This window comes from Parasteatoda tepidariorum, chromosome 3, assembly GCF_043381705.1.
Source record: "Parasteatoda tepidariorum isolate YZ-2023 chromosome 3, CAS_Ptep_4.0, whole genome shotgun sequence".
NCBI lineage: Eukaryota > Metazoa > Arthropoda > Arachnida > Araneae > Theridiidae > Parasteatoda > Parasteatoda tepidariorum.
The window spans coordinates 94,789,733-94,812,883 of NC_092206.1; the positions used below are offsets into that span (position 1 = coordinate 94,789,733).

The window sequence follows — 23,151 nt, forward strand, 5'->3', positions numbered from 1 at the left end:
AGAAAAAAAAAACACACACAAAGAGACTTGAAAAAAAAAATAATAATTTCTTTAATTATAACACATTTTTAACATCTTCTAATTTTTAAAGCATTGAATATTTTTTTTTGCATCATCATATGGAAAATGTTCTACATCTACTTTTTCATCAGCTATTCTCATTAGGTTGCTCAAATGCGTGTTTGTTTCGTTTTGATCGTTTCTACCCACATATGTTTCATTTTCACATATGTTTCATTTTCATTTTCCTTTGCAATGTATTTGTCCATTTTACATTAATGCGCAAAAAATTTGAACTTCTTACATGGAGAAACCTTACCTATGGTAAACACGTAATTGCAGAGAAATGCGTTCTGAAAGAGGTTCCGAGGGATGGTGTTCTGTTGTTCTTAAAGGTTCTGAATAATACTGGTAAATAGGGAAGCTAGATAATGGGGCAGATGTTGAAAATAATGAAAGTTCCAGGAAGAAAAGTGAAAGGGATTTCATTCTAAATAGCGCAATGAGAAATTTTTTTCAAAATGCAAGAATTTCGCGAATTTTGAAATTGGTTTATAGAATGCATGAATTTCTCGCGGTAGTCATTTTTTAACGCGAGAAAAGAAAAAAATATGCGAGACTCTCGCGTTCTCGCTCTGTAGTGAAAACACTGTATATATATAATCTGATTGTAACTATTTTCATTGAAACGTGCTTTACAAATGAGCGTATGCGACTATTCCATATTTTGAAAACAGAATCCATCGTTAAAAGTATATTTATAATCAGAGAAAGTACGTTTTAGAGCCTGATTTTACAACCTAAAATTTCGTTCGTATTCATTAATTAACTTATTTAAATTTTATATTCCTGGAACCATTCTGTAAAGGTCAAATCAAGACAAAATCAAATCATTAGGTTAAAAGTTTTAATCTATTTTTTTCGGCCTTGTATTCTTTAACATCTTTTAACCAGTCTCAGTACCTCCATGGACTTGATTAGGCTTAAAATGCGGGGTTCATTTTTTTTTTTTTTTTTCAAGAATGTAAAAGATCCAATTTATTTGACTTAAATCAGATTGTCTTCTTTTGAAATCAGAATTTTAATTAGAAAATCCATAAGTAAATGCTTTGTAAATTTTTAAACTGCTGGTTTCTTCATCTTTAAAAAAAATCAATGATTTAAAAAAAATAATAATTGATTTAAATTTATGTTTAAATTATAATTTAAATTGCCATTTAAATCAACAAACTTTATTAAAATTTGTATTTCTTTCTTTCGATTTTTTTTTAAATAATAAAAATGAAATTACCTGTTTTGATGTACTAATTTCAGTCAGTTTCAAAAACTTTTCAGAAATCATGCTGTAATCTGAAAGTAAAAAGTAGAGTGTTTAAAATTGCACAAAATCTCATTTTCCATTTTAAATGTTTTTAAAGCTAAAGAGCTTCGCCTACTGGTTTTAAGTTCTCCTTTTCATCATGAAACACTCTCAAAGAAAAATAACGTAAAAAAATGACTTTTCATATTCCATAAAAAAAAATCACTCATAGAGATACTAAATAAAAAAAAGGTATTTTAGTCTAGCTGAATACCCATTTTTCGTTTGGGGGTGGGGGGAGTAAGCAACCAACATATTAGTACTAAACACTACGAGAATCCTGAACAAAACTGAAAGACAATTAATAAAACTTAAATAATTCCATTTTTTAAATCTATTATTATATTATATTCTTTCCGGTGGCTTTAAATTATTCGATAAAGCAAAACACGTTTATAGTAGTTCGTCTGTATTCAGTATCATTTTGCATTGCTCGAGACCAACTCAAGATAATCAAAATTTGCAACAATCAAGCGATTTTCTTTGGTACTTATCCCTCTTTAAAGGCACCGTACAAAACCTCTCTTCACAGTATCTATATTAAAGCTTTCCAGCATTGATGCAGGTTATACTAATATAATCCATTGTACCTATATTTGCATAGTAAGTACTGCACCAATAAACAGCAAATAAATAAAATATAAAATAAACTGCTGAAACTAAACATGATATAAAACTGCACCATTTCCATAATACGAGTAGTGCCTATTACCAAAATTATTTAAGCATCATTTGCGTTAATAATAATGCGGTGTTTTTTAACATTTCTCATAAGCGAATGTCCTTATTCTATTAATTTTACTTTATTGTATTCAAGAGAATAAAGCATATTTTTTTCTTTTTCAGTTAGTATTTATTCTCAAAACTAATTAAACATTATTGGCGTCAATAATAGTTTGGCAATTTTTTACGCTTCTCTTAAGCGGATTAGTGCCATTTCTCCATTAATATTGCTTTTAACGTAGCTTATTTTTAATTTTAATTAGTAATTATTACCAATATAATTAAGTATCAATGGCGTCAATAATAATCTGGCGATTTTCTACGTTTTTTCCTTAACAATTTAGTACAATTTCTCTATTAATTTTGCTTTATAGTACATGGCATATTTGTATCATTTCAATTAGTACATATTACCAAAACTAAGTAAGCATTATTAGCTTTGATAATGGCTTGATTTTTTATCTATTTTTAAATAGTAATTAGTATCATTTATAAATAAATTTTTCGTCTTAGTACTCATGTTATTTTTATTTCAACTTTGTACATATTACCAAAATTAATTAAGCCTCTTATTAATTTTATATATTTCTTATGGCTCCCCTAAAACTATAAGTATTTTTTCTCAATTAATTTCTCTTTCTACAACATAGATGTTTTTTTATTAGATGATTATGTACAAAAAAATTTAATCAAACATCGTCTGCGTCAAAAGAGTATGACGAATTGTTAAGTTTCTCCTAAATGAATTAGTACTATTTCTGCAATAAATTAACACATAATTTATTACTTTTATTTCATTTAATGTTGATTTTTAATTATTTAGTTTTATAGATTCGCCCTTTAAAAGTATAACTAAAAACAAAATAAACACATAGTATCAAATAAAAATTGAAACACTCATTTAGTGAAGCAAACCGCCAATGCTATCATATTCATGCTGGTCACCGGGTTAATATGACATAACGAATTAAAAAAAAATTTAAACCTTAAAGAATGTGCAAAAATCCCTTTTGTCAAATAAGAACTATAAATTAGCAAATATTACTGATGATGCTACTCATTTTTAATCAAAGTGCATACTCACAAAAATGACGTGAAGAGAGATATGTGTAAGAGGAAGAAAGTATTCGTTGGCTGCCTACAGGATTCGAACCAAGGATCTCCTGCTGCGCATCAGGATTCCTTTAATAAAGGATACGTCCTGGTATACTAATTTATAACATCAATGATACAAGGGGTTACAATTTGGGAAATATGGTCCCAATAGCTTACTCAGGAGATTAAGTAATTTTTGCTTCACTTTCTGCTTATTTTGCTACATATGAATAACTTTTAAGCGAAAGGAATGTATGTCATTTGTGTCATTGCGGCATCCACTATATGAAGCTTCCTAACTCTTCCTGGACTGTTGTGTACAACTATAGTGGTTAGAGCATTGTGTTACGATCTCGAAGATCCTTGGTTCAAATCCCGACGGCAGTCAACGAACATGCATGTCACTTTTAAGACTATGCATTTCACTCAAAAATGAGTACACGCTGTTTCAATTTTGAATAAATGGAGTTTTCAAATTCGACTATCATTTGTTTCGGAGCTATGTTGACACTTATTTGCTCAGTGTGTTTAGAGAAAATAAATATGAATTATTTCTTGATTAGAAATAATAGCCTCAAATTTTTATGTGCAATCAGAGTCTTTTTTTAGTGTGATTCAGGTTTAAATTTTTAAATAATCACATACTTGTAAAGATAATTTTTTTTTAAAAAAAAAAGTGAAATGACAGGTTTAATTTTAAAAAAAAAGACATTTAAAAAATGTCATTTTTGCTCGCGGCTTGGGAAAACGAGCGAAAAAAAGTGAGATCTTTTTTTCAAACAAACATAAAAACAAAACACTGTGAAGACATTCCAAGAGAATGATGCTTTCACATTTTTTTCCAGGAGTTCATCAGTACATTATCATTCCCAAATTAGAAAACTCCTAATTAATTCGCTTAAATCATTGTGGGAAATAATTAGTTCTGACTTTAATGGAGAGGGATAATAAAAGATATTAAAAGTATAATTATACTTTATTTGAAGCTAACATAAAGTTTCAAGCAAACAAAAACAAAAAAAAAATAAAGATTTTTCTTAAAAAATTGAGGAGTACAGTACACCAAAAAGGAAACGGACCACGCTGAATAACTTATGATCTAATGATCATATCTTAACGTTCTAAGACTCAATCTTAATAATTCGAGGGAGTGACTTCAAATATGCTAATTAATAGAGCCAAACGGACGATATTTTAAATAACGAAAAAAGACACAAAACGTACTTTCTATGAATAAATATACCTTTTTTTCAACGGATTTGGATTTTTGACTCCCTAAATATAGGAGGGTACTCGCAATCTGGGAAATAGGGTCCCTGTACTTCGGTCAGGAGAGCGATCCAAAGTTTGGTCCTCTTAATATTAATTTCACTTTTTGCTTATTTCGCCTTGACCGAGAAATTTTTAAGCTCATAGAAAAAATTTGCACGCAATTATAAAATTCGTCTATCCAAAGACAATTCCATGCAAAAAAATAAATTTCAGTTAATATTTATTATTTAATAAAACAGTAGAAGGAAAAAAATTTTAACTATAAGGTATAAAATTTTTTTAAATCATTTTAAAGTATGTGTTATGCATTGCAAAGTACAAAATTTGAACAAAATCGGTTGAATAGTTCCTGAGAAATCAAATTTTAAATATACGATTTTTAAAAAAAATTCGATTTCAAAATTCAACTATTCAACCGATTTCACTCAAATTTTGCACTTTGCCACGCAAAATTGCATACTTTAAAATGATGTAAAAAATTTTATACCTTACAATTCAAATTTTTTCGACTATTATTCTATAAAATAACAAAAAATAATAAATAATTTACTAAGAATTATTCTTTGCATGGAATTATCTTTGGATAAATGAATTTTATAATTGTGAGGAAATTTTTTTTTAATTGAAGGTAATTATGATTCTGTCAAACTAAAAATTTCATTCGGCAAAATGGTAATTTCCACCTTTCCAAAAATATGTGTTCATGGCAGCCCCGTTTAGTAGCATCAGACCTACGAACCACTCGATAATTCCGAGCCCTGTGGTTATGGTACTTTCCATTACACAATATGCTAGCATAATTAGACTTGGCTTGTTTTTAAGGAATTTTATTGTTTTCTTTTCTTACAACTTAAACCTTTAACCAAATAAATAAATGCTTTTGTATACCCCTGATTATGATATTGAAAGATGCTCTACAAGAAAAAGATTGACCTAAACGCAGTTCTACTAAATTCATTTTTCGGGAATTTTATTACTTTTTTCCGTCTTAACCTAAAACCAAAATAATTTTTGCTATTAAAACGAGCTTATTAGGTCTCGCAGTTTTTTTTTTTTTTTTTTTTTTTTTTTTTTTTTTTTTTTTTTTTTTTTTTTNTTTTTTTTTTTTTTTTTGTACAACTACCATTATTCCTTTCTACTTAGCAAACTGTCAAACGCCTACGATAAGAACGTTTTTTTTTTCATGCCCATGAGCTATAAGAGCAGCCTCTTTCGAATGTATGGTTGGAAAAAAAGGGAGGGGGGAATAAATAACTAATAAATAAACTGCTCAACCCATCTTGTACCGGAAATGAGGGAGACATCAAAAATTCCAATTCTGACAAATGCTGGAAAAGGTTCGGTTCGAAGGAAAAAAAATATTCTTTAGTAATGCATTGAGGCGTACGTTCTTCTCAATACCTGATTTCTATCCTTCCTCACCCCCACCCCCCACTACATTCTTTTTTTCAGTTCACGCAACGATACCTTAATAATATTTAGCAGTTTTTTTCTTATTTATATTTTAGACTTGAATTTTGATGCATATTATTTTCTTATTGAGAAATAATTGCACATTTAATATACACATACACATATTGAGAATAAATATACACATTTTAGTGTGATGCAAGTCTCTAATATTATTTTTTATTTTAAACTTTAAGAATAAAACAAATTAAAGCATTCCCGCAACAGCCAGTCGTAGGCCAGAAGGTCATAGAGTTTAAGGCTCCACCATTTCATGACCTACGACATGATTGTGGCAATGTGGCCAGCAATGCGCACAAGCCTCCCTAGTCAAGCTGGTATCCATCGATCATAAGCTGGGTGAGCCTAAAGCCCCCAACGTGAATCGAACCTCAGTCCTTCACACTAAAAACTCAATGCTTTAACCATTAAATCATCGCATCGCGGATCATTGTGAATAAACTTTACATGAAAGATCCTGAAAGAACATAAATGAATCCTGAAAGACTGAATAAAACACTTAGTGTGAATTAATTTATTACAACGGAGATAAAAAAAATAAAAACAGTTGCTTAAATCAGAACTGTGGTGGCGACACTATAAATGTTCGAATTTCAACCTATAAAACTAAACATGCAGCTCCAATACCAACTTATAAAACTAAACATACTGACTCGATTTTCGGTTGCGTGATCAGCCAAACGTGCAACGATTAATTTCCAAGCATGCGTGGATCTAATTTTATTGACTGAACTGATTTTATTGATGAAAAGATGACTAAACCTTGCCTGAGTCGAGGACAGAACCTCAGACCTCTGTTATTTTTTCATCCTAATGGTTCCACATACTGTCATTTATTTGTGACGAAGGTTGCCTTTTTCGAGCAATAACATATACATGTTATTGTGAATGATCGAAATTTGTGGTTGTTAACTGAATGTTGACACTCAGTCGCTTTGGTAAATGTCCGAAGTATACACTAGGTCAAGGGTGGCGAACCTTTATACACCAACGTGCCAATGCTTCTAAAAAATTTTTTAATGAGGTCATAGACGTGCCGTCAAATAATTTTGACTTCGTGATTATTGGGAAAATAATAATACTAAATACTATCAACTCAAAACTCTTTATTTACATTGAAAAAAAATGCATTTTGCCATGTCTTAAAACAACATAAAGTAACATCAGTGTGACTTCTGTTGTTGCAGATTAGATGACAAATAACTTATATTAGGTTGTAAGGTGTTAGTTTAAGCAGGTCTGTTATTTTTTTTGTTAGTTATTTATTGTTAGCTTGTTTTTTATGGTTATTAATTGTTTATTTAGCATTAATAGTTAATTTTTTTTATTAATAATGGTTTATTATTTTGTTTATTTTTTTAATTTTAATTTAGCTGTTACATATGCTTCATAGTGTAATAACATTTGTGTAATAACAATTGTGATCGGCGGCGTGCCCAAAATAGTGTGTCTTGTGCCATAAGTGGCACGCGTGCCATTGGTTCGCCATCCCTGCACTAAGTGGTCTAGTTAAGTGCCACTGCCCGGTATGCCCAACATCAATGTTTTTTGAAATTAAGTGCCACTGCCCGGTATGCATTTAACCTGTACTCCGAACACTGATGTTTCTTCTAATCTGTCCTCAGCAGATATTCAAATAATGAATAAATATAATAATATCAACGGATAAATTAATATCAAATCGGATATAACAAATATTTCGGACATTCATCCAAACGACTATGTGATTGTTGACATTCACCGGTGGAAGTCGACATTCTCTTGATTTCTGTCATTCACTGTAACATATACATCATACGATACTCAAATTACGACTGAAGAAAGCACCACAACACTTAATGGAACATTGGAATGAGTTTATTCACAACAGAGATGGAAATAATTTTAATATTTCTTCTGTCTACTACGATGTCTCATACTCCCTACGACCTACGTGGTTTAATGGCTCGGACAGATTTTAAATTTTTAAAATTTATTTCTTGGCTAATATTCTGGACATCTTTTGAAAATAATTAAAATTCAAAAGAAAGTGCGGAAAACAGCTGGACGCTGACAAAAATTTGGTTAATATATTGTTTCAAACTAATTTAAATGATAGGAGGGGAGGAGGGATTGAAGAATTAGAATATTTAAATACGAGCATTCAGCTTGGTTATCATTAATGTTTGTTGTATCATTAAAGTTGAAAAAGATTATTTTGAAAGGTGATAAAATAAAATACATCATTCTTGAAAAAACATAGATGTATTTTTTTTTTTATAATGTTTTTTTTTTTCCTTGAAAAACTCAAATCACTTGGTAAGACCGGGTGCAAACGTTAGCTCTCCTTGGGAAATTTAGAAATACTAGAATTACTGTGAAGAAGTGACAGACATTTCTATTTCATTTGACAATTTAGGAAAAATATACTTGAATTTACACGTGATGCAGTCAAGGCAGTACTAAAGGGAGGAATAATTGTTTCGGGGCCCGAAACTGCTGAGAGCCCAACTAAATTTGCTCACAAAAAATATAGTGCCTTTAAAATTAGCTTTTTTAAAAGGATATGACAGAGAATTTCCCCATATCTACATAAAAATTAACAATTTTGTATAAAAGGTCTTTCTTCAAAGAGTTCTACAAAATATGGAAAAAAAAGACTTTTTGTGCTTTGAGGACGAGGTCCGCAATAAATTTTGTCTTGGGGCTCGTAAAACCTCTGTTTAGCATTGAATGAAGTTATATTTTTCCTGATGGGCCCTGAATGGGATAGACGAAGCCGAGTAGTATCCCGAAAGCAGAGGTTATCAAAGCGAAACAGACCAATGCTACGATTAGACTTAATCTTAATTATTTGTAAGGGTATGTATCTCTAATAACCGTACAATAAGCTGGACTAAACAAAATTTCTTAACCGTCATGGCCAATAAATAAGGCTAATTTAAAAAAAAAAACATGAGGGAATTGACATAGCAAAAAAGGAAAAAACTTGTCTTGAATTAATCAACAATAGGGCAATGTGGTAGGTCCTTCTTCTTGACTGAACTAAACTCAGTGGCGCGACAGCCCATAGAGGGCCAAGACCTACTGTGCCCATCTCAGTTTTATTGACATTGGGCTCTGGGATACAAGAACAGATGTTCTGGTTAGGCGGTCAGTCAAACGCGGACCCCCAGTTCCCAAGCAAGCTTGATACTCATTTTATCGACCCGCTGAAGGGATGAAAGGTTGAGTCAACATTGCCCGCCTCGAGGATCGAACCAAAGACTTGTGGCACGAGAGCACGATGCACTACCACTCAGCCACCAGACGTCCTTCTTCTTGACTGGTAAAGTTTATCTGAGGTTAGGGTTTATCTGATAGGAAACAAAACGAATTTCGACACAATCGCGGTACCCGGTGTCACCACGCTACCCGACTCTACTCTACACATACGAGACCATGCTTAAATAACTATTCGATTCATTACTATTCAGCTGTAGCTGTTTGTCTAAGTATATCAGTGGCAAAACTAAAAAGTCTGGCTTTACTCGTAATGATCTAAACGACATGACAAATTCTCTCTTGGTAAAGTGCGGAACATGCATCAATATTTGACAGTCATGTGACGAGGTCTTTGAACTTTCACCCTTTTTGGCGACAGAACGGATGTCAGGCGACACGCTTCAGAAATAGCCAGAAGGACTTATATATCAAATCCTCGTCTGTGTTTCATTTTTGATCACCATTGTATGGAGTCCATCGAATTTTGGAGAAGGGTGCGGCTTGCCAGACCAATAAATTTGAAAATTTTTTGAAAAAATAGTGACACTAGATGAAGATATGTGACACCAAATCCATCTCCCGTGACACCTTTTGAAAGGAGTAGTCACTTTTGGCTGTGAAGAATGGAAGTCATAAATCGCCAAGATCAGAGTTAGCGCCATGTGGCGCGTGCCTTTGATGAATTATTTGTTAAACGCTTTGTTGCTGAGTCTGGATGCGTAACCCTTTAGGAAAAGTAGCTTGAAAGTAAAATTGACATCGAAATATCACGAAAGAAAGGGTTAAAAAGCATACTTAATATTGGCCTTAATTTGAAAAAATTAAATCGAAAGGTTCGGAAAAATTCGTCATAGTAATTTGTTTCCAACTACATAACCGAATTGAAACTTAAGGAAAAGTGAGTTAACGTAATCCTAGAGTGAATCATGAAACTGCAAGTGATAAAAAATGTTTTTTAACACACCAAAACGCAAATAATTTATTGAAGGATTACTTTTCCAGAGCTTGATCCTGCATAGAGTAAAAAATGAAGTTTCAAATGATAAAAAAATGTTTTTGAAAAATATCAAAACGCTAACAATTTAATGAAAGATTACTTTCCCGAAGTTGAATCCTGCATAGACTAAACCATTTTTACATTTGTCAACCTCAAAACTATCTCAAAAACACCTTATTTTTTGTAAGGATTGGAAATACTAGAATTGCAGTAAAAAAAAACTTTAAATATTTCTATTCAACATGACAATTTAAGAAAATTGTGATTGTAAATGAAATGTTATATTGTCAAAGCTGTACTCATTGGGGGAAAGGGACTGTCGCATCAGGCTGCGGAGGACACGGCAGAAATTCCTTAGTGCTTCCAAAAATACATAGTGCTCATTATTTTCTTAAAAGTAAAATAGCACAGAATGTATTTATTTCCATATAAACACTAAAATTTTTTTTGGGATCTTTAAACATTCGACAAAATATGAAAATAAGGTTAATTTTGTGCTTTGACGAAGGTGTCCGAAATAAAATTTGTCCTGGGACCCGTAAAATCTTTGTTCAGTCTTGTATGAAGTTATCTTCTTCCTCTACTGCACTGCAGCTTTCGTGGATCCAGCATAGACATACATCAAAGTAGAGTGGGAAAAAAACCACGTAGTACCGATTTTATCCCGAGAGCAGAAGTTTTCAAAATAAAACAGAATAGTGCTATTGTTAGACTAAATTCGCATCGTTTATTAGGAAATGAACCTTTAGTAAACACACAATAAGTTGGACAGAAAATAATTTTTATAACTGTAATGACGTGTAAATAAGAATAGTATAAAACAAGACTGCTTTTTGAAGGCTTCGTCATAATATGAAATGATGCTTTTTTGTGAATAATGTGCCATTTTCATAACTGCTGTGAGTTTGCAACAGTTATTCATGACTGTGAGGTCAAGATTAGCCTATCTATGGCCAACTCTGTCAACGCTTATTCTGAAAATGGCGCAAAACGTCAATATAGAAAAAGGCCGTAGTTTTGTGAAAATGAAAAGCGTTTGTGGTCAAATTTTTAATATTTAAAAACTTACTCCAACTCTGCATTACTTGGGCTCATAAAAATTTGCAAAAACTGAGACTAAGGGAGCGATTTTGATAATTTTCTTCTAAATGGAAAAATATCACCAAATTGGTAATTTTTAAATAAGTTTAATGACATTAAAAATATTTGTCTGTTCTAAAGCCTAGATAATTCTTCACGGCAAGATTATGTATATGGTTTAAAATCATTGCATTGCTTCAAATGCACTTAAATTATGGCTTTTTTAAAAAATTTTCCTTGGCGATAGAGCTTTGGAAAACAACGTTAATTATAAACTCGCCAACATGGTAGGTCTTCTTTTTGGATAGTGAAGTATAATTCCGAGTTTGTCCACTAGAAAACAGAGCTAATTTCCGAACAATTGAAGTACAATTGAGGTACTCGGTCTTAACCAATTTTCCCTTATATTTATCCTGAAAAGCAGCAAAACATAATCGATTCTGAATAAAAATAAAATAATTTAGAAAATTTTAACAAACAATCAGTATGGCTCGGCACGAAAAATTAATAAATAAAAGATTGAGTGTAATTTATAAAAATCGAGTTTTTTTATTTTTTTATTTATTTATTATTTTTTTTTTTTATGAGTTTAGTCATTAACGTGAAAAGGCAAGTGGATCGGTGGCCGGTGTTAAATATCTTAACTAATTTTCCAAGGCATTATTTTTATTCTACAAAAAGTTTATCTTAAAATATGTTACAAAAATGTCTTAGAAAATTTTTAACGAAAGTAAATAAAAGTCGTTGGCTTATTTGGTATTATTGTTATACGAAACCACCGAATTTTCACCTGCTTTCTTTAAAAACTTTTATAAGAAATTCTTGCGACTTATTTTAAGAGAAACTTTATATAAAATGAACATTGCACCTAGAAATTTAGCCAAGGCAATATGAACACGAATTTTATAAATAACGCACAATATTTTATTTATGACTTTTTGTGCAGACCTACAGATTAGTTGCTGTTTTTAAACTGTTTTACCTCACTTTTTTTTTTTTTTTGTCTTAAGACTTATTAAGTTTTGGAAAAAATGGCATCTATTTTTTTTTTCTCCGGAAACACGTTTCAAAAACACAACTATAATAAACAAAATGAAACTTTAGAAATGCTAATTCAGGGACGTAGCCAATCACGTTGGTGACTAAAGTTGTAAAAAATAATTAAACATTATAGAACGTGCGATAAAATGTTAAACAGAATCGTCTTACAATTTTATTTATAACAATGACTAATGTTAAAATACCACAAAAAAAAATCATTTTCTATCATTTCTTTTGCACGGATTTTTGAACGAGTTTTTAGAATGGGGGTAGGGGGCAAAATTGCTTGTCGATGTCCAAATTTCAGAACCCTGGTGTCAACTGTTGTGGAATTAAAAGAGACTCAAAATAGCGTTCAGCGACAAGTTCAGACCAAATACTGAGTAAATACAGAAAAAAAGACAAGCATTTATACGTAATATTTGTATATTTTTGTTTTTAATTATTAATGAATATATAACACTATAGCAAAAATAATAAAGTTCTTATCACCTATCTGAATTCTGTTGATATTTATTTCATATATATACTAAATATTCACAATTTATTCAACATATTTTTCGATTGAAATAAAATTAACACAATCATTTTTTTTCATCGAAACTTTATATATCAAGTTTTTTCTAAACTATAAATTTATGGGAAAAACTATCAGCGTTACATACGCTGCATGATTTAGATATTTTTATGCTACACGAATGGAAAAAAAAAGGAATTTTGTTACAGATATATTTCATAAAAGAGCAAGAACGTACTTGAAACATCATTTTAAGAATAAATAAATGAATTTATAATACTTAGTTTCATAGATTTTTGGTTAATATTCTACATGGTTTCGTACTTTACTACTTTAGACGTGCATCCAATCACTAAATTGCTTCTTCTAAAATTCTTTCATAATAAGTTATCTTTTCCTGACATTGAATATTATCTTTATGCTTTTATTTTGATTTGCAAACATATGTGACACTATTTAAAAATAAAATAAAACAACTTTTTTGTTGTTGCAATGGTTCAGTTAACATCATGAATGTCTATGGCCCTTTTAAATTGGGGGGGGGGATTTATAGTGTTTATCGAAACATTTGCAAAAAATGTTGATTGGGTACTTGCACTTCAAGAAGATCACAGATACCCACACATGTGACTTATGACGCCAGCTCCAGGTGATCGTTTATAAGCAAAATGGCCTGTTAAACTTGAGCTAAGTTTCTCCGCAGAAGTCAGAATGTTAATTTAGTTGATTAAATACAGCGCTGTATAGCACATCGAATTTGTTGAAATATAATTCCTTCTCGTCTACACCTTTTTACCTGACTTGGATTTTTGTTTTTGTATTTCATTTTAACCGTGATAAATTTTTGCTTTGTGTACCTGGCAACTTCGATGCATAATTAGTTTGTTTATATTCTACGTGGCTTCATGCCTGTACTTGTGTTAAGTAAGAAATATGTCATAAAAGAATTGAAATCTCCATGGAAGAATCTTTGTGTAAGAATATAGAATGTGTCACTTAAGAAAATTGATACTTGACGGGCTTGTCTTACCCGAAATAAAATGGAAAGAACAGTTGAAAACGTTAACAAATGCCACATTTCAAAACTAATCAGGATCGATATACCCACATTACGTCACTGACATTCCTGTCTCTAAACAGAGTTAAAATTAGCTCACAAATTTTTACGGTTGATCATATTAAAACTCAATTGTAGTTAAAGCTTAAAGTTTAAATCTGTGTTACGCACCCGCCTTTTTAGAGTTGTCTGCAGACATCAAAATTGCGATGCTTTCAATTTTAGAACTTCGGCTCTTATAGTATATCAATCAACGTTTCAGATATTTTTCTTCCTTTTTTTTCCCTCCTCCCTTCATCGGCCGAGAGGTTCATTAAGAAAGAATCTGGCATCAGTTGTATGAAGTCTAATTGTTTTTATCCCTTTGGATGTTCCATTAAATCTTACGGGATCTACTATTGTCTGTGTCTCGTGGGCTTGGCGAACGTTCATCAATGCCAAACTCGTTAAATTTTGTTTGTTAGCATTTGATTTATGACGCCTTCCATTTGATCTGAGACCGTTTCCGTCGTTTTATTCTTCTTCCGTCACCTGGCTGTACCTTAATGGAATAAAAGAAGAAGAAAAAAGAAGCAATGCTGCTTTCTAAAGAAGAAAAAAAAATAAACTTTAGTCAGCGAAGACAACGCTTGTGCTAAATTTCTTGGTGATTTGGCGAAAAGTGCAAGACATTGAAACATAGCATTTCGCAATTGTTTCAATTAGGAGAAAAAGTTTCAACTAGAAATAGAACAAAAAACTTCTTTTTAAGGAACATGTTTTGAATGTTGAGTACAAAATAAATAATTGTTAGATTCAAGTGTTACAAATTAATGAACTTTGTCTTGTAAATTGACTACGTTTTAAGCGATAATTAGACTTATTAAAAATCACAGTCACACTTTTGTAAGTAAAATTGTTTAGTCCAGGAAAGATTGGTATAGAGACATGGGTGCAATACAATTAATTCCAAAAAACACATATTCTAGGAAATACATTCCATATTAATAATAGTTACACGTACCCTGTGCAGATACATGTAGTGTTATCAGGTACATGTAACAGTTACAGTAACTTGTTATGTGTCATATTATTAGGTACATGTACCCGTTACAGACATGCAATATTGTAGCACAATTACATTGTCACGGAACGTTGTATCATTATCGTACTTTTGAGACTGAAATCACTTAGTCAAGGAAAGTTTGGTGTAGCAATAATGCGTCCCGTACAATTAATTTCCCAGTTCATAAGATCCATTTCACATAAATAACGGTTACATGAAAATGCTTCAGTTATATGCAATGTTATGATATTCAGATACCCGTTGCTGCTACGTATTACGGTTGATATTATCAAGAATATATATCCGTAACAGTTAAATTTAACTGATAAAACTTAAGGGTATTCGTATTTTTGACCCCCAATTTATTAGGGGTAGCCGCAATCTAAAAAATTGGGTCCTAATAGTTTGGTCAGGAGAGCGCTCCAAAGTTTGAGCCCCTTAATGATAATTTTACTTTTGCGCATTTCGCTATATCTCGAGAAATTTAAAAGAGAATTTTTTTTTACACACAATTATAAAATTCGTTTGTCCAAAGATAATTCCATGCAAAAAATCAGTTTTAATAAATATTTATTACTTTTTATTATTTTATTTAATATTAATCGAAAAAATTCACTCAAATTTTTTATTTCTTCACGTAAAATTACATTCTTTAAAACGATGTAAGAAATTATATACCGAACAATTCAAAATTGTTTTGAACCAATATTAAATAAAACAATAAAAAAATGGATATATTTAATGGATATATTTAATGGATATATTACTATTAATGGATATAATTATTTTTTTGCATGCAATTATCTATGGATAAATGAATTTTATAATCGTGTGCAAAAAATTGTTCAATTCGCTTATGAAGTTCTTGAGATGCAGCGAAATACGCAAAACGTAAAATTAACATTAAGGGATCCAAACTTAGGACGGCTCTTCTGATCCAACTACTAGTTCTCTAATTCCCATATTGCGGCTACCCCCTAAATCTCAGGGATCAGAAATCCAAATCCGTTGAAAAAAAAGGTATAATTATTCAGAGAAACTACGTTTTTATGTCTGATTTCATAAAATAGCGTCTGCGCTAATTGATTAGCATATTTGAGGTCAAACCCTAAATCCTTTAAGAATGCGTCCCAGAAAGTGAAGATCTGATAATTAGATCAAAAGTTATTCGAGTTAGCCCGTTTTTTTATTGTGCTCCCAGTACATTATTTTGCATTGCGAAAATACTAATTTTGGTATACTATTTAAATATCGCCAGAAGTTTGTTTACAAAAGTTACAAAATGTATGTTACAAAAGTTTGTCGAGTTGGCGTGAATTTGTTGTTTGCTTCCATTCTGCTGAAAGTCGACAGACGCCAAAGTTCGCCATTACAAAATGTATGTTTTCAATAGTGTAATAAAGATAATTACATTTCTATTTTAAATATCTGTCAAGTGTATTAAATAATTGTGAAGTGTTTAATTCCTATCCGCTTCTGCTCTGTTAAGCCTAATTGGAATTCGCCTTATTATTCTCTCTGTGTATATGATTCATTAAAAAACTAATTTTATTTTAAGAATCAGTATATAGGCATCTAAATTAATGATTTTTACTTTATGTTTTATCGTAAAAATAACTTCACTGACTCTAGTTTGTATCATATCTATCAAAGAAGAAAAGCATAAAGTGAGGAAGATATGGTAAAAAATATGGGAAAAAACAGCTTCCGACACTCAAATCTCCCATAGAATCTGTGCCAAAACGACTTCAATATGGTTATTAATGATTAAGGTGAAAGAATTTACAACTCATTTTTTCTGTATAATGCTGTAAAAAGATAAGACATCTTGAAATGTGTTTTAGTTTCTGATTTCTATTTTTATTTACCTGAATAAACATTTTTTGAAAGCCTCAATTTTTTTTGCACGGAACTATTATTAGTACTACTCAGAAATTTTCTCGGAATTGCAATGTAATTAATTCGAAAAAATATAAATCAGAATCATTATATTTTTTTATAACGTTAAAAGCATATTTACTGAAAATTTAATTATTAATGCAATTATTTCAAAAAAAATACAAAGATTAGAATAATTACATTTTATTTTGGGGAGAACGTTATTTTATTTCGTATCAGGACTTAAATTATATCACAATAAAGTTTAACTTGAAAAAATATAGATCAGAATCACTGCATTTTATTTTGATACAATGTCAAAATCGCATTTTATGAGGAGTTAAGTTCTATAATAAAATTAAAACGAAACATTTTTTTTAGATCAGAAAACATTTTGTGGACAATGTTAAAGACATGTTTATTTTTATTCTATCCTATTTTAGGAGAAGGAAAAAAAAGTATTCTTGAGAATATCATTATTTCCAAACGATCTCCTTAAATTACGTGTCACTCAAATTTAACCGATGACGAAATACACTGTTTTGAATCTAGATAACATGAAGGAAAAAAAAAATGTGAGAGAGAGAAAAAATTACGGGAAATAAAAGGATAAAAAAGTAGCGGTTCTTGCGAAAAAAATGAAGTGAAATTTTTTTTTCTCTCTCTCTCTCTCTCTCTCTCTCTCCACTCTTTAAACGATAAAGATCTCTACTTTTTAACACGAAAACAGTAAGAGGGGGGAGGGGAAAGAACACATTAAATGTAGCAAATAGAACAAATTTGAGTTGAAAAGACTGCAGGTTGATAAGTTGTCTGGTGGAAATAACGAAAAAAAAAAATAATACCCTTTTTTCTGATTTTTGCTTTTTTGTTAATAAAAGAGTTGTATCTTTATATGACAGAGCAAAAAGAACTTCTTTATATTGTATAAAAAGCAATCTACATTCTTGAAATATTCCAATTCGAATGGGGGGGGGGGAAATATCTACTTGATGAAAACACGAATCATTTAAACGCTTTTTTATTCACTAGATAATCAAGTTCGAAGATGTTGATGTAAATTAAATAAATGAATTTAAAGACGTGGGATTCAAAAATTATAAGAGATTAATCGTAATAGGCTTATCTCAATATTTATTGAAAAATTTGTTTTTTATTCTAGCTAGAGGAGGTAATAAATCAAAAGAAAATTAACGAAAGTAACTCTAATTAAATTCAGGGAACGTGGAGCGTGATATCAAAAATTAGATAATATTTTTTAAATTGATCTTAATATTGATCAAAAAATGTCTTTTTTGATTTTAGTTGAAGAGGACTATGGATTGAATGAATGAGAATAAAGAAGAAAATAACTAATTTATGAAAGAAAAATAAATCGATAATAAACCGACAATGATAATTTTTAAAAAAAATTGATAATTACTAATATCTGATTAATACTAATATCTGATTACGACGATGTTTACTAATTATATCTGACGATAATTACTAATATCTGACAATCCTTTAATATTTATTAAAAAATATTTTTTTTAATTCTACCTAAAACTGACTATGAATTAAAAGAAAATTCATTTTTTCTTCTAATTCATAGACGAATTCTGGAGACAAGGAACTTAAAATTATACGTTGATAATTTATAATAGAATTAGCTTAATGTTTATCGAAAAGTGTTTTTTTTTATTCTAGCTAAAGAGAGCTATGCATTAGAAAAAAATTCACTTTCTCTAATTCTTAGATGAATTTCAGCGAGGAGAAATCCGAAAATTATTTTAAATTTGATACTTTGTTTATAGTTAGATCTTATTATTTATTGAAAAATATTTTTTTATTATAGAACTATGAAGTAGATGAAAATCAAATTTTTCTCCTAATTCATTGACATTTAGGAGACAAAAATTGAAATCGATGGTTTTTGAAAGATTGATTTTAATATTTATTTATTTATTTTAAATTAAAGCACTTCCTCATGCACGGAAGCTGTTTGAATTAATTAAAAAGTGAATAAGAATGCACTTTATTATGGAATTCATGAGAAAAAAAGTATTTTCTAAATATATATATATATATATATATGATTCATACCCCTACGAAAGTGACCTATTTTTTTAACTTGTGAATCTATTTTATTAGTGAAACCTCTTGGAATGATCGTTGATAGGGGTTACCTCCATAGGCTTCAAAATTATTATCGAAGGTACATGATTTTTCGCAAACGATTTCAACTTTAGTCTGTGTCCTTCTCTTGGTGCGGAAATACCGTTTCTGTTGGCGTCCTGAAATGACAGATCCACGAATTAAATTTAGAGTCAATAAAAATGATCCCAACTGATGAAATTATATGTAAAAACGGGCAGGGGTGGACTGCGCTCAGTAATCGCCTTCATTATAACCCCCACCCCTCACAGTATACGCTTCTAGGGTAGGTTTCTCATCTTAATGACATGTGAGAGGTGTAATAAATGATTTTTGGTTGGTTCTAATGCCACTTGCCACACGGGCAAGCCTGCTTGGTGAAACCCAGCAAATTTAAGGCAGAGTGTGCGTTTCTTGTTTTTCGGTGGCGTCATCTATGGCCGAGAATTCGACTTCTGCCACACCATACGTCGCACCCGTTTATAGGGCGGACCCATTCATACATCCATTCATTCATCCACAGATCGTAATTTTGACCTGAGTCAAAGAACAATCGATCTCCAATCCAGTACCCCCAGAGGTTTTGATTTGTTATGGGAACATGGAGGACTTCTGCGAATCGACAGATTTAACGTGCATCAGTCACTTTACTACACGGGGAGTCTTCAGCCGGCGAACTCTCGGACATGGACTCGAACACTCGAACTCTCGGACATGGGCCCAGCGCCTTACTGACCAGGCTATCCCGGCAATAAATGAAAATCAGGTCACTATCTTGGCGATAAGATTCGATCAGGTCAAGAAATGTATCGAAATATAATATGCCGGGTTAATATTAAATTGAGATATTGCAGTAAAGATTAGATTTACAACTAGAAAATATTATTATTATATATATATATATATATATATTTTATGTCATATGCCTGTTTTAGGCAGTGGGGGTGCGATTGTTCCTGTTCTTCAGTGGCGCCATCTATGGCCAGGAATTCGACTTCTGCCACGCCATTTACACAACCACAACCCGTTTATAGGGCGGGTAACATTCACACACAAAGGAGAAAGGACATAGAACACACAGAGAGAGAAAGAAACAGCCATGCCTTGCCCGGGATTCGAGCCCAGGACCTTTCTGATGCAAGGACAGTTCCCTCCCCCCTACACAGGCCGGTTGTCACTAGAAAATAATGCATTTCGAATATAATCGTGATTTAAATCATTTGATTATTTTTAAAGAAATTACGGATTTAAATCAGCTGTGATTTTTCATAAAAAATATTAACTTAAACAAACATAATTTTCCTAACATTTAATACAAACTTACTTAGAAAAAAAAATATTAATTTAAGTTTAAAATACTTTCATATTGTATAATTAATAAATGCATTCTTAAAGGTGTGATTTTTTTTTTTAAAAGTTTGGTTTCATTGATAATGAAAGTTTTTTAAGGGAGGTATTTTTTTTTACAACGAAATAATAAAAGGCATATGCATTTAAATTACTATATTAACCCTTTTATTATTTTATTAAAAAATTTATTAATTTAAATCAATCGTGATTTTTTTTAAAAAAATATTCATTGAAAAAAATATAATTTAAGCATAAAATATTTTTCTTTAATAAAATTTATAAATCCATTTTTTAGGTGTCGATTTTTAAATATTTGATTTCATTGATAATGAAGATTTTTACTAAAAAATATCAAAAGGGATATGCATGCAATTTATTATGTTTCAATAGAGAGTAATCGGAGCTCCGATGGCTCAAGGGATAAAGTATTCGCCTTCCATGGTGAACTGGGTTCGAATCCCAGCGATGGCTGATCTATACGAATTCCGGATGGCATCTACCACAGTGCCTACGTGAAATATCCTCAGTGGTAGACGAATCATGGGTCAGAGTCCCCTTGACGTCAGGCTAACCACGGGAGGTTTTCGTGGTCTTCCTTTCCTTGTAAGGCAAATGCGACAAATGTTCCATCTAAAAGTCGTCCACGAAGACAAATTTCTCCCAATACTTAGAGGAGTTCCCTTGTCTTCTGAATAGTGTTCAAAATTACTGAAGTTGAATATTAGTAGTCGTAAACCCAAAAATTAGGTCGGCTGTTCAACGACGGTTATAAAATAAAGTATAGAGTAAATGTTAATAAGAGTAATATGATAAGTGTGAGTATGTGATAATATAATAATAATTTCCTCCATTTTAGTAAGAAATAATAACTATTTCAGTTATATTATTTTTAAACAGTATTAAGTCTTATTAAAATCTTTTAGCAGATGCTCTAGATGGTAAATTTAAAAAAAAAAAAAAAAAACTAAAAAAAAAAAAAAAAAAAAAAAAAATCTGATTTAAATTTTAAAAAATCCGATTGAAATCAAATGTTTTCGTGATTAAAAAGAAATTTTGATTTTTGCAAGCTGCTGCTCCTTATCAGTGCTGTAGTTATTAATTTTTCAGTAGATAAACGGTAAAAATTCAATCATTTTCTGTGCATATTTTTTTTAAAAATCATATGAGGAAGTTTGGTTAATATAAATTGGTCAAAACTGGTTTAAAATTCATTAAAATGTAACCACTTTAAAGTAAGATTTTCGTGATTTAATTAAAATTTAGTATTGCGCCCAGAACTTATATTTTTCAACCAACTTAAGGTGACAAGAGGGCATCCAACTTTTTTTTATTCAAGTGTATAATGCAAGTATTGTGCAAGATTTAATGTCTAGTAAAATGTCCCCAATGTTAATAAAGAAACTTATCCCAGGTTTTTGACAGTTTTTGTCAGATTTCGACAAATTTTATCACTTTTCGACAGGTTTTTGATGTGAAGAATCAAAAAATCAGTTTTTCCACCCACCCCTGCAATTAGGATATGCTCTTACATAAAAAAAATTTCTTCTTGCAATTGTTAAAAGTTCTTCATAAATACATTAACAAAATGCAAAATAATTTCCAAAGACTTTACATAATCATGATAAAATAACTAGTTTCTGACAAAGAACTCCTTTCTTGATTATATTACCTACCATAAAAACAATTTATACGCAATTTTAAACATATTTAATATTTAGTAGCTCATTCTATTTTTAAATCACTAATTAATTTATTTAATTAAGTAAAAAAATTAATTCAAATTTATAATTAATTTAACTATTATTTAAAAAGGTTATCATGTATATTCTTTAGATCTAAATAAAAGTTATCTACAAAAGTGCATTCAACAAAACATTAACAAGATTAATTTTATTGATCATACCGAATTTATAAAGATATATAAGGTAATTAAGATAGTTAAGAAGATAATTAATTTAACTATTATTTAAAAAGGTTATCATGTATATTCTTTAAATCTAAATAAAAGTTATTTATAAAAATACATTCAACAAAACAACGAATTTATAAAGATATATAAAGAATTAAGCAATGTAAGAAAACTCTAATAAATTCATATTACAAATGTAAATTAGTGAATGGCCCCTAAAAATGTTAATTTCTATTTATTACTTGGTTCAGTTTTTCCTTAATGAAATGATTGAAAAAAATTAAATAATTTTGAAAAATAAATGTAATGAGTAATGAAGCTAAACATTTTGTCAGCAGTAAATTATTACAGGGTCCCTATATTCATAATATTTAACAAATCTGAGATAATTGAATTTTAATTGTTTGTACATAAAATCATTAAGAGATGAATTAAACTTTTTGGGATGGCAAATCTGAATTCCCAGACTTCATACTTTTTAATCTCACCTCTAATTATTATTGAATTATATCATAAAACAACTTGGGAGTGCTAAAAATTTTAAAAGTAATAATACAATACTTAATACAAAGTAATAAGCTAAAAAAAAGTAATTTAGTAAAAAATTTTATGCAATTTATGTACGGTCCCTCAGGTAAAAATATTACTCTTAAAATTCTCAATTAATTCTTAAATTTAATGAATAAAAGGGAGATGGAAATTTTGAGGTGATGAAGTTTAAGGATTCTTGACTGCTGTGGGGTACCTCATGACAATACGTCATTATTGAATGATCCCCAAGTCAAGTTCAAAGATTATGGCACTATTCTATAAATAGAATATCGCAAGAAGGCCATTAGCTTGCCAGTAACGAAGACGATGGCGCGTCACCAACGTTGAAATTAACAAGAGAAATAAAATTTTCTATCGCTATTAGGAAAAAGCATTTGGAAATGTTTAGTTAGTCCCCGTATTCAGCAAAAATTCGAGAGATTTTTC

The 23,151-nt window shown here is 30.4% G+C and overlaps 1 long non-coding RNA gene across 1 annotated transcript in view; it reads right to left on the reverse strand.

Moving 5' to 3' along the window:
- Positions 1-1,223: 1,223 nt before the first annotated feature.
- LOC122271986 (uncharacterized) overlaps positions 1,224-23,151 on the reverse strand; it is a 118,771-nt gene continuing 96,843 nt past the window's right edge. The window contains exon 4 of the long non-coding RNA XR_006226714.2: positions 1,224-1,350. This is a non-coding gene — a long non-coding RNA (uncharacterized lncRNA). The remainder of the gene's footprint in view (positions 1,351-23,151) is intronic.